This window comes from Heteronotia binoei, chromosome 19, assembly GCF_032191835.1.
Source record: "Heteronotia binoei isolate CCM8104 ecotype False Entrance Well chromosome 19, APGP_CSIRO_Hbin_v1, whole genome shotgun sequence".
In the NCBI taxonomy this organism is placed as follows: domain Eukaryota; kingdom Metazoa; phylum Chordata; class Lepidosauria; order Squamata; family Gekkonidae; genus Heteronotia; species Heteronotia binoei.
The window spans coordinates 3,062,794-3,074,604 of NC_083241.1; positions in this window are offsets into that span (position 1 = coordinate 3,062,794).

An 11,811-nucleotide genomic window follows, 5' to 3' on the forward strand; every position below is an offset into this window, starting at 1 on the left:
TACATACAGACCAACACAGCCACACATCTTGATCTATCTCCATGGAAGACGCTGCATTTAGCTGTACAAAATGGAAATCTATCACCCTTGTGGTATAAGGGCACTGGACACATTCTAGCTGTATCTGAAGAAGTGAACAGAGACTTCTGAAAACTCCAACCCTGTTCCAGAGTGTGCCAGTCTTTAAGGTGCTCCTGGACTCTTTCTCTTTTCTCCTGCTACAGACAGACTAACATGACAACCCATTTTGAGGCTCGACAGTGACTACCAGCACGTCTGAACTATAGTTACTTAACACCCTTTATTAGCCACTTTTCGTCTTTATGGAGCTCAAGGTGGTTTACAATATACATAAAATAAGAGTACATAAAACCCATAACTGAAAAATCACAATTTGGACTGCTTTAAATAAGATGCATTTAACACTTATCAGCTGTTCTGAACGCATTACTGTTCATTCATTCAAAAATGTTATTTTTCAGCTAAAGTCCGCAGAGCAGCCCAGGATACATCATGAATTCAAAACACTTGCAAAAATTGGACTCAGTTAATTCTAGCACCCACCCCTAAAACCAGCACAGTGCGGGGCTGCTGCTAGTGGTACAAAGATCTTAAATGAAAAAAGGTTGGGATGCCAGCCTCCCCTGGGATTACAGCTCATCTCCGGACAACAGAGATGCGTTCTTCAGGAGAAAAACTGATTATTTTGGGGGGGGGGGTGCTCCATTGCACTGTGCCCCACTGAAGCCTATGGTTTCAGGTCCCTCCCAGCCACAGGTGGGGGATAGGGGTGTAGGGTTGCCAGATCCATGTTGGGAAACTCCTGGAGATTTGGGGATGGAGTCTGGGGAGCACAGAGACAGCAATGGGGCACAATGCCAAAGAGCCCACCCTCCAAAGCATCCCTTTTCTCCAGGGAGAAATTTGGAAATGAGTTGTCATTCCAGGGGATCCCCAGGTCCCTCCTGGAGGCTGGCATCCCTGGCCAGAACAAACTTCTTAAGTGGTCCCCTTTTCTAGATTATTTTGCTTGGGGTATTTTTGGACAAGGCGTATCTAATTCTAGTTTATTGGTTTGGCATGAATAAGTACCAATTATTTTTATATCTTATATTAACACGGAACCATCTATTTGTAAATGGTCGATTCTGGCTTGGTATATTTGTTATCCCGTATGTGATTTCTGAAATAAAATTATTCTGAACTAAAAACCAACCAACCTGTACATATATGAACATATAAAGTTGCCTTATACTGAATCAGACCTTTTGGTCCATCAAAGTCAGTATTGTCTTCTCAGACTGGCAGCGGCTCTCCAGGGTCTCAAGCTGAGGTTTTTTCACACCTATTTGCCTGGACCCTTTTTTAGAGATGCCAGGGATTGAACCTGGAACATTCTGCTTCCCAAGCAGATGCTCTACCACTGAGCCACAGCCCCATTCATGGCTCTCCAGGGTCTCAAGCTGAGGCTTTTCACACCTATTTGCCTGGACCCTTTTTTGGAGATGCCAAGGATTGAACCTGGGACCTTCTGCTTCCCAAGCAGATGCTCTACCACTGAGCCACCGTCCTTCCCTGTAGTTAGTCACACCCAACTATTCTGGAGGAGATTTGGAGCTGGAGCCTGGGAGAGCAGAGACCTCAGTGGGGTGCAATGACAGAGAGCCCACAGCACCCCAGGGGGAACTGATCTTTGGAGATGAGCTGGAACTCTGAGGGATCCCCAGGCTCACCTGGAGGCTGTGCAACAAACAGAGAATCACAGAAGAGTGACAGGAGAAAACCCTAATGTTCCATGATAACCAGTTTGGTGTTGCGGTTAAGTGTGCGAACTCTTATCTGGGAGAACCAGGTTTGATTCCCTACTCCTCCACTTACAGCTGCTGGAATGGCCTTGGGTCAGTCATAGCTCTCGCAGGAGTTTTCCTTGCAAGGGCAGCTGTCGTGAGAGCTCTCTCAGCCCCACCCACCTCACTGGGTGTCTGTTGTGGGGGGAGAAGATACAGGCGATTGTAAGGCACTCTGAGTCTCTGATTCAGAGAGAAGGGCGGGGGTATAAATCTGCAGTCGTCTTCTTTTTCTAAACTCGAATGTCTATAAAAGAAACATGGTCACCATTCCTGACTGCAATAACTGACCAGTATGGAATCCTCTCAGATGAGATTTTTGAGAAGTTTTTTAGATCCCGTTTTTCTCTACCTGAGTTCGACCCTCGGTGGAAACTGGGTTTTCAGGTAGCTGGCTCGAAGTTGACTCAGCCTTTCATCCTTCTGAGGTCGGTAAAATAAGTCCCCAGCTTGCTGGGGGGAAAGCATAGATGACTGGGGAAGGCAATGGCAAACCACCCCATAAAAAGTCTGCCGTGAAAACGTTGTGAAAGCAACATCACCCCAGAGTCGGAAACAACTGGTGCTTGCACAGGGGACCTTTCCTTTTCGTTTCTCTGCCTTAAGAAATTTCAAAAGTGGCTTACAATGGCGCTCTGAGATTCTGATTCAGAGAGAAGGGCGGGGTATAAATCTACAGTCTTCTTCTAACCAGCCTCCAAAGAAGCAATTAGACAACTATGCAAATTTACAAAGCAAACTTCTATAATAGTTCTTTCCTAGACGATTCCTTTGAATGTGGAAGGGCTTATTATCGTCTATGTGGGATTGTTTATTATGGACTTTCAAAGACTACGTCCTTCCTTTGTTTTCACTTTAGGTGTTCTGTGTATCAGGGGATGTTTATAAGAAGGTCTGTCTGAGAGTGTTTGGAATAGAACTTTGTTTTGTAAATTTGTATAGTTGTCTTATTGCTTCTTTGGAGGCTGGTTATCACGGAACCTGAGGGTTTTCTCCCGTCATCCACCTGGAGGCTGGCAGCCCTTGCTAGAACAAACCTGTGGTTAGTTACACCGAACTATTCTGAAGGATATTTGGGGCTGGAGCCTGGGTTGGGCAGGGACCTCAGTGGGGCGAAATGCCAGAGCCCACCCTCCCAAAGCATCCCTTTTCTCCTGGGAGACTGATCTCTGCAGTCTAGAGATGAGTTGCAATTACAGGGAATCCCCAGGCCCCGCCTGGAGGCTGGCATCCCTGGCCAGAACAAAGCTGTCCTTAGTCCCACACAGATATTCTGGAGATTTGGGGCTGGGGAGGGCAGAGGCCTCAGTGGGGCACAATGGCACAGCGCCCGAAGCCCCCTTGTCTCCAGGGGGACTGATCTCCGCATCCTGAAGAAGAGCTGCCGTGCAAGGCTCCTAGGATTGCCAAGTCCAATTTAAGAAATATCTGGGGACTTTGGGGGTGGAGCCAGAAGACATTAGGGGTGGAGCCAAGATCAAGGCTGCGACAAGCATAATTGAACTCCAAAGGGAGTTGTGGCCCTCACATTTAAAGGGACCACATTCCTTTTCAGTGCCTTCCTTCCATAGGAAATAATGAAGGATAGGGGCACCTTCTTTGGGGGTTCATAGAATTGGACCCCCTGGCCAGAACAAAGCTGTCCTTAGTCCCACACAGATATTCTGGAGGAGATTTGGGGCTGGGAAGGGCAGAGGCCTCAGTGGGGCGCAGTGGCACAGCGCCCAAAGCCCCCTTGTCTCCAGGGGGACTGATCTCCGCATTCTGGAGAGGAGCTGCTGTGCCAGGCCCCTAGGGTTGCCAAATCCAATTCAAGAACTATCTGGGGACTTTGGGGGTGGAGCCAGGAGACTTTGGGGTGGAGCCAGGAGACATTGGGGGTGGAGCCAGAAGACTTTATGAGTGGAGCCAGGAGACATTGGGGGTGGAGCCAGAAGACTTTATGAGTGGAGCCAGGAGACATTGGGGGTGGAGCCAGGAGACTTTGGGGGTGCAGCCAAGAGACATTGGGGGTGGAGCCAGAAGACTTTATGGGTGGAGCCAGGAGACATTGGGGGTGGAGCCAGGAGACTTTGGGGGTGCAGCCAAGAGACATTGGGGGTGGAGCCAAGATCAAGGCTGTGACAAGCATACCTGAACTCCAAAGGGACTTCTGGCCCTCACATTTAAAGGGACCACATTCCTTTTCAATGCCTTCCTTCCATAGGAAATAAGGGATAGGGGCACCTTCTTTTGGGGCTCATAGAATTGGACCCCCTGGTCCAATCTTTTTGAAACTTGGGGGGCATTTTGGGGAGAGGCACTAGATGCTATGCTGAAAATTTGGTGCCTGTACCCCGAAAAACAGCCCCCCCAGAGCCCCAGAAACCCGCAGATCAATTCTCCACGATTTCCTATGGGGATAAATCTCCCTAGGGGGTAAGAGAGTTCCCAGCAGACCTTTCCCTCCCTCCCCTGGCCGGCCCTGGGGCTTGGCAACCGTGCGTGGGGGCCTCACCCACCAGGACGTCCCTGAAGAGGAGCTGCGGGGCGGGGTGGACGCTCCAGTCTACGGCGCCGCCGTCGGGGATGCGGATGCGGATGACGAGCGCCGGGCCGGGGGGCTCCATGGCGGCTGCTGCGGAGGAGGCGGCGGGGTCGGCCACGGCCAGCAGGAGCATCCCCGGCGGCTCCTCTCCTCCTCCTCCTCCCAGGGCGGCCGGCCCCGCCACCAGGCCCAAGCCGGGGGCTCGCTTGGGTGGCCGGCCGAGGCGTGGAGCGGCAGGCCCGGCTTCTTCCTCCTCCTCCTCTCGCTTCCTTCCTTCCCCCGCGCAGCCGGGAGTAGGCCGAGGCGGGCGGCGCTGCGGCGCTTGATTTGAAGCCGAGGCCGGAAAGGCTGAGGGGAAGGGCGGGCGGGCGGGGAGAGGAGAGGCGCTCCCCTCAGAGGATCCTCCCAGAACCCCCCGCGCCGAGGTGGGCAGCCGCGCGGAGACCCCCCCCCAAAAGGATTTCTTTAATGACCGTTTTTTCAACACCACCTGGCCCTCTGCCTCTAGCCCATCTCGGTTGCCACGAGACTTGATTTTTTTAAAAATAATGTTTTTTTTTTAATTAAATTAAATATATTTTAATAACTTAAATATTTTTAAAAATAATAATTAAATTTAAAAAAAATAATTAATTTTTTTAAAAATTAAATTAAATATATTTTAATAACTTAAATATTTTTAAAAAATAATAATTAAATTTTTAAAAAATTAAATTAAATATATTTTAATAACGAATATTTTTAGAAAAATTAAATTAAATACATTTTAATAACAAATATTTTTTTAAAAAATAATAATTACATTTTTAAAAAATTAAATATATTTTAATAACAAATATTTTTTAAAAAATAATAATTTTTTAAAAAATTAAATTAAATACATTTTAATAACTTAAATATTTTTTAAAAAATAATAATTACATTTTTAAAAAATTAAATTAAATATATTTTAATAACTTAAATATTTTTAAAAAATAATTGATTTTTTTAAATTAAATAGATTTTAATAACTTAACTATTTTTGAAAAATAATAATTAAAAAACCACCTGAGGGCCAAAGTAGCCCCCCCCAGGGTTCACACCCCCCACACAAAGTTGAACATCAAAAGGGGAGACCCCCCCCCTCAAAAAAATTTTTTTAATAATATATTTTTCAAAACCGCCTGGACCCTCTGAGGGCCAACAGCAGTGGTGGACTGGGTCTAACAAATCTTGCTTGCCAGGAGACTTGATTTTTTAAAAATTAAACTAAATATATCTTTAATCTTAAATATTTTCTTTAAAAAATTAATTAAAAAACCACCTGAGGGCCAAAGTAGCCCCCCCCCCAGGGTTCACACCCCCACACAAAGTTGAACATCAAAAGGGGAGACCCCCCCCTCAAAAATGTTTTTTTTAAATAATATATTTTTTAAAACCACCTGGACCCTCTGAGGGCCAAAGGCAGTGGTGGACTGGGTCTAACAAATCTTGCTTGCCAGGAGACTTGATTTAAAAAAAATTAAATTAAATATATTTTAATAACTTAAATATTTTTAAAAAATAATTAATTAAAAAATCACCTGAGGGCCAAAGTAGCCCCCCCCCCCCAGGGTTCACACCCCCACACCAAGTTGAACATCAAAAGGGGAGACACCCCCTCAAAAATGTTTTTTTTTAATAATATATATTTTAAAACCACCTGGACCCTCTGAGGGCCAAAGGCAGTGGTGGACTGGGTCTAACAAATCTTGCTTGCCAGGAGACTTGATTTTTTTAAAATTAAATATATATTTAATAACTTTAAAAAAAAATTTAAAAACCACGTGAGGGCCAAAGTAGCCCCCCCCGCAGAGTTCACGCCCCCACACCAAGTTGAACATCAAAAGGGGAGACACCTCCCCCAATTTTTTTTTAAATAATATATTTTTTTAAACCACCTCGACCCTCTGAGGGCCAACGGCAGTGGTGGACTGGGTCTAACAAATCTTGCTTGCCAGGAGACTTGATTTTTTAAAAAATTACATTAAATATATTTTTAATAACTTAAATATTTTCTTTAAAAAATTAATTTAAAAAAACACCTGAGGGCCAAAGTAGCCCCCCCCCAGGGTTCACACCCCCACACAAAGTTGAACATCAAAAGGGGAGACCCCCCCTCAAAAATGTTTTTTTTTAATAATATATATTTTTTAAACCACCTCGACCCTCTGAGGGCCAAAGGCAGTGGTGGACTGGGTCTAAAAAATCTTGGTTGCCAGGAGACTTAATTTTTAAAAAATTAAATATATTTTAATAACTTAAATATTTTTTAAAAAAAATTAAAAAACCACCTGGACCTTCTGAGGGCCAAAGTAGGCCCCCCCAGGGTTCATGCCCCCCACACCAAGTTGAACATCAAAAGGGGAGACCCCCCAAAAATGTTTTATTTTAATAATATATTTTTTAAAACCACCTGGACCCTCTGAGGGCCAAAGGCAGTGGTGGACTAGGTCTAAAAAATCTTGGTTGCCAGGAGACTTAATTTTTTAAAAATATATATTTTTTAAAAAATTAAATTAAATATATTTTTAATAACTTAAAATATTTTTTAAAAAATAATAATGAAAAAACCACCTGGACCCTCTGAGGGCCAAAGTAGGCCCCCCCCGCAGGGTTCACGCCCCCCACACTAAGTTGAACATCAAAAGGGGAAGACCCCCCCCCTCAAAAATCTTTTTTTTAAATAATATATTTTTTAAAACCACCTGGACCCTCTGAGGGCCAAAGGCAGTGGTGGACTGGAACTAAAAAATATTGGTTGCCAGGAGTCTTAATTTTTAAAAAAATATTTTTTTAAATTAAATTAAATATATTTTAAAAACTTAAATGTTTTTTTAAAATACCGGAACCCTCTGAGGGCCAAAATAGGCCCCCCCGGGGTTCACACCCCCACACCAAGTTGAACATCAAAAGGGGAAGACCCCCCCCTCCCCTCAAAAAGAATTTTTTTTTAAATAATACATTTTTTAAAACCACTTGGACCCTCTGAGGGCCAAAGGCAGTGGTGGACTGGAACTAAAAAATATTGGTTTGCCAGGAGACATAGGGGGCCCACCCACAACTATAAGGCTATCGTAAGTTTTTAAAGAAATAAATAATTTTTTTCAAAAAAATACATGTGGGAGAAAGGGGGCGAATCCAGGTTGTAAAAGGAACAGAGTCCTGTCAGGCACCTTTAAGACCAGCAAAGTTTAATGCTGGAGATAAGGTTTTGTGTTTGTGCACACTTCTTCAGCTACCCCAGTATTAAATTTTGTTGGTCTTCAAGAAATGTGCACGCACATGAACGCTTAGGCCCAGAGTTAAACTTTGCTGGACTTAAAGTTGTGCAGACATACAGAAGCTTAGACCCAAAATTAAACTTAGTTGGTTTTAAAGAAGCGTGCATGCACACAAAACCTTACACCCAGGATTAAACTTAGTTGGTTTTAAAGAAATTGCATGTGCTTGAAAGCATAGCCCCAGAATTAAACTGTGCTGGACTTAAAGGGGTGCACACATACAAAAGCTTAGACCCAGAATTAAATTTTGTTGGTCTTAAAGAATTGGGCATACCCATGAAAGCCTAGACCCAGAATTAAACTTTGTTGGTCTTAAAGAAGTGTGCACAGTAAAGCTTAGACCCAGAAATTAAACTTTGCTAGATTTAAAGGTGCCACTGGGGGGGATTCAAACTTTGTTCTGCTGCTTTACACCAACATGAAGACTCACCTAAATCTATCTTAAAGGAAACAAATAAACAAATAAAAGATGGCTTTGGTAGAGCACAGGATGGCCACTCCAGGTGAGGGCTGGAGATATTCTAGAATTATAATTGATCTCAACAGGTTGCCACCTCCCCAGTTGGGAAATACCTGGAGATTTTGAGAATACTGCCTGGAGGGAGGAGGGAGTTTAGCAGGTTGCAAATGCCTTAAAGTCCGCCTTCCAAAGATGCCATTTCCCCAGGGAAACTGATCTCTTCAGGGGGTTGGACTAGATGATCCTGGAGGTACCTTCCAACTCTGTTTTTCTGATTCTGTCACCCAGAGGTCAGTTGTAATCGTAGGAGGTCTCCAGACACCACCTGGAGGTTGGCAATCATATCCCCAGACTGCACAGATTGCTTATTTTTTTATTTAAGACATTTATTGAACTTCTCCTGGAGAAAATGGTTGTTGTTTTGGACCCTGGACTGCATGGTGTCACACCTCCCTTTCCTAAACCCCACCCTCCCAGGTATTTCCGAAACTAGAGTTTGCAACTCTGAGGTTCGGTCTTTCCTGGCCGCCTCTCACCATACACACCCCTTCTGAATGCTTTGCAAGTACTCCCCACCATGTCCCAGTTGTGGTTTATGTATTTATTATTTACTTAATTTATAGTCCACCTTTCTACTTGTCTGATTACAGAATAAAAAGCTAGCGTTACCAACCTCCAGGTGGGGCCTGGAGACACTCACATACCCCAACTCAGGGCTTTTTTTTTTTATAGCAGGAACACACAGGAACGCAGTTCCGGCTGGCTCGGCGTCAGGGGGTGTGACCTAATATGCAAATGAATCCTTGCTGGGCTGGAGAGCCAGTTTGGTGTAGTGGTTAAGTGTGTGGACTCTTATCTGGGAAAACCGGGTTTGATTCCCCACTCCTCCACTTGCACCTGCTGGGATGGCCTTGGGTCAGCCATAGCTCTGGCAGAGGTTGTCCTTGAAAGGGCAGCTGCTATGAGAGCCCTCTCCAGCCCCACCCACCTCACAGGGTGTCTGTTGTGGGGGAGGAAGGTAAAGGAGATTGTGAGCCGCTCTGAGACTCTTCGGAGTGGAGGGCAGGATATAAATCCAATATCTTCATCTACCTCACAGGGTGTCTGTTGTGGGGGAGGAAGGGAAAGGAGATTGTGAGCCACTCTGGGATTCTTCAGAGTGGAGGGTGGGACATATCTTCATCTACCTCACAGGGTGTCTGTTGTGGGGGAGGAAGGTAAAGGAGATTGTGAGCCGCTCTGAGACTCTTTGGAGTGGAGGGTGGGATATAAATCCAGTATCTTCATCTACCTCACAGGGTGTCTGTTGTGGGGGAGGAAGGGAAAGGAGATTGTGAGCCGCTTTGAGACACTTTGGAGCGGAGGGCGGGATATAAATCCAATATCTTCATCTACCTCACAGGGTGTCTGTTGTGGGGGAGGAAGGGAAAGGAGATTGTGAGCCGCTTTGAGACTCTTCGGAGTGGAGGGCGGGATATAAATCCAATATCTTCATCTACCTCACAGGGTGTCTGTTGTGGGGGAGGAAGGGAAAGGAGATTGTGAGCCGCTCTGAGACTCTTCGGAGTGGAGGGCGAGATATAAATCCAATATCTTCATCTACCTCACAGGGTGTCTGTTGTGGGGGAGGAAGGGAAAGGAGATTGTGAGCCGCTCTGAGACTCTTCGGAGTGGAGGGCAGGATATAAATCCAATATCTTCATCTACCTCACAGGGTGTCTGTTGTGGGGGAGGAAGGGAAAGGAGATTGTGAGCCGCTTTGAGACACTTTGGAGCGGAGGGCGGGATATAAATCCAATATCTTCATCTACCTCACAGGGTGTCTGTTGTGGGGGAGGAAGGGAAAGGAGATTGTGAGCCGCTCTGAGACTCTTCGGAGTGGAGGGCGGGATATAAATCCAATATCTTCTTCTTCTTCTTCTTCTACAAAAAAGCCCTGTGTGAAACAATGGTGATCACAGGGGGTGGGGCCTAATATGCAAATGAGTTCCTGCTGAACTTTTTCTGCAAAAAAAGCTCAGCCCCATTTACAAATGATCACACTACAGAGATCAGATTCCTTGGAGAAAATGGCTGCTTTGAAGGGTGGACTCTAGAGCTGCCAGCTCCAGCTTGTGCAATTCCTGGATGGGTTTTTTTTTGGGGGGGGGAGGTGGAAGGAGATATCTGGGGAAAGAGGGCAGCAGGAGTGTGATGTCCTATAGCAGGAGTGGCCAAATTTGCTTAACGTAAGAGCCATAAAGAATAAACATCAGATGTTTGAGAGCCTCAAGACATGAACGTCAGATGTTTGAGAGCTACAAGACAGGGAGAGAAGGCAAATAGATGGGGGATGAGGGATGGAGGGAGAGGTAGAAAGAAAGCTACTTTAACTTTAAATGCATTCTGGCTTGACTTGGAGATGTGATTTAAAGAGACAAATGCCTTCTCCAAGTTGGCCAACAGGGCGGTGGGGGCTTTGAGAGCCACATAATGTGTGAAAGAGCCACGTGTGGCTCCTGAGCCACAGTTTGGCCACCCCTGCTCTATAGTTAACCCTCCAAAGCTTCCAGTTCCTCCAGGAGAACTGAGCTGTGTTGCTTGGGGATCAAGCCTCACCTGGGGGTTGGTAATCTTAATTCTATGGCATTATACCCTTCTAATGTACCAGCTCCACCTCCAAACCTCCAGGAAATTCCGTATGTGTTTAATCAGACAGCATAAGACAACCAATGAACAATGCGATAGGACCACAAATTATAGCATTAGGGAGCAATGCAAACAAGAAACCAGCTAAAACAAGACATACTGTAAACAGTACAGAAAGTTGATTACACCTCTCCAAAATCATCGCAAAGCGTGTGCAAACAGCTGAGTGGAGTCAATAGCATTATTTTTTTTTTCTGTGCCCTTGTCCTAGGATTCCACCAATGAATCTGATAGGCATCACGTTCTGAAAAAGGAAATACATCTTCACCCAAGAGGCAATTAACCAATGGCATTTCCACAAGACGGGGGTGGTGAACACTGACTTAAATAGTGTTTTGAAATGCATGGACAAATTCAGAGAAGGTAGGTCTATCGATAACTCATAACCATTATAGATGGAACTTCTGTGGTCAAGAGTGGTACTCCTCTGAGCATCACATGGTGGGAGCAAACAGCAGGAAGAGGCTGTCACCAGGCAGGAGTTAAAATGCATGCATGGATTATTCCCTCCTGCAAAAACCATTCAGGAAGCATTTCCAATATTATGTGTACAATACATACAGAACAGATAGATCCAAGTGGGCAGCTGTGCTGGTCTGAAGCAATTGGACAAAGCAAGAGTCAAATTACACCTTTAAGACCAACAAAGTTTTATTCAGGACGTAAGCTTTCATGTACTAAAAGCACACTTCTTCAGATGAGGGAATAAGGTACAGTGGGCTGAAATAGATGTAGTTGGTGGGTTAAGAGGGCAAACTGATACAAAGCTGGGATCACATGGTGGAGCAGTGTGACAAATTAGAAGGCCATTTGGTCTGGATAGCCATAAAAGGTGATAAAAGTTGCCTGCTAATTGGTGTTGCTGCTAGTCTAGGTAAATTACAAAAGGACATGTATTTCCTTGTTCTTGTCCACCTAATAAGTCACTGTCTTTATTTTTCAAGGTAAATGACAAGCCTTGTCATTCGATTCTACTTCATTGCATGT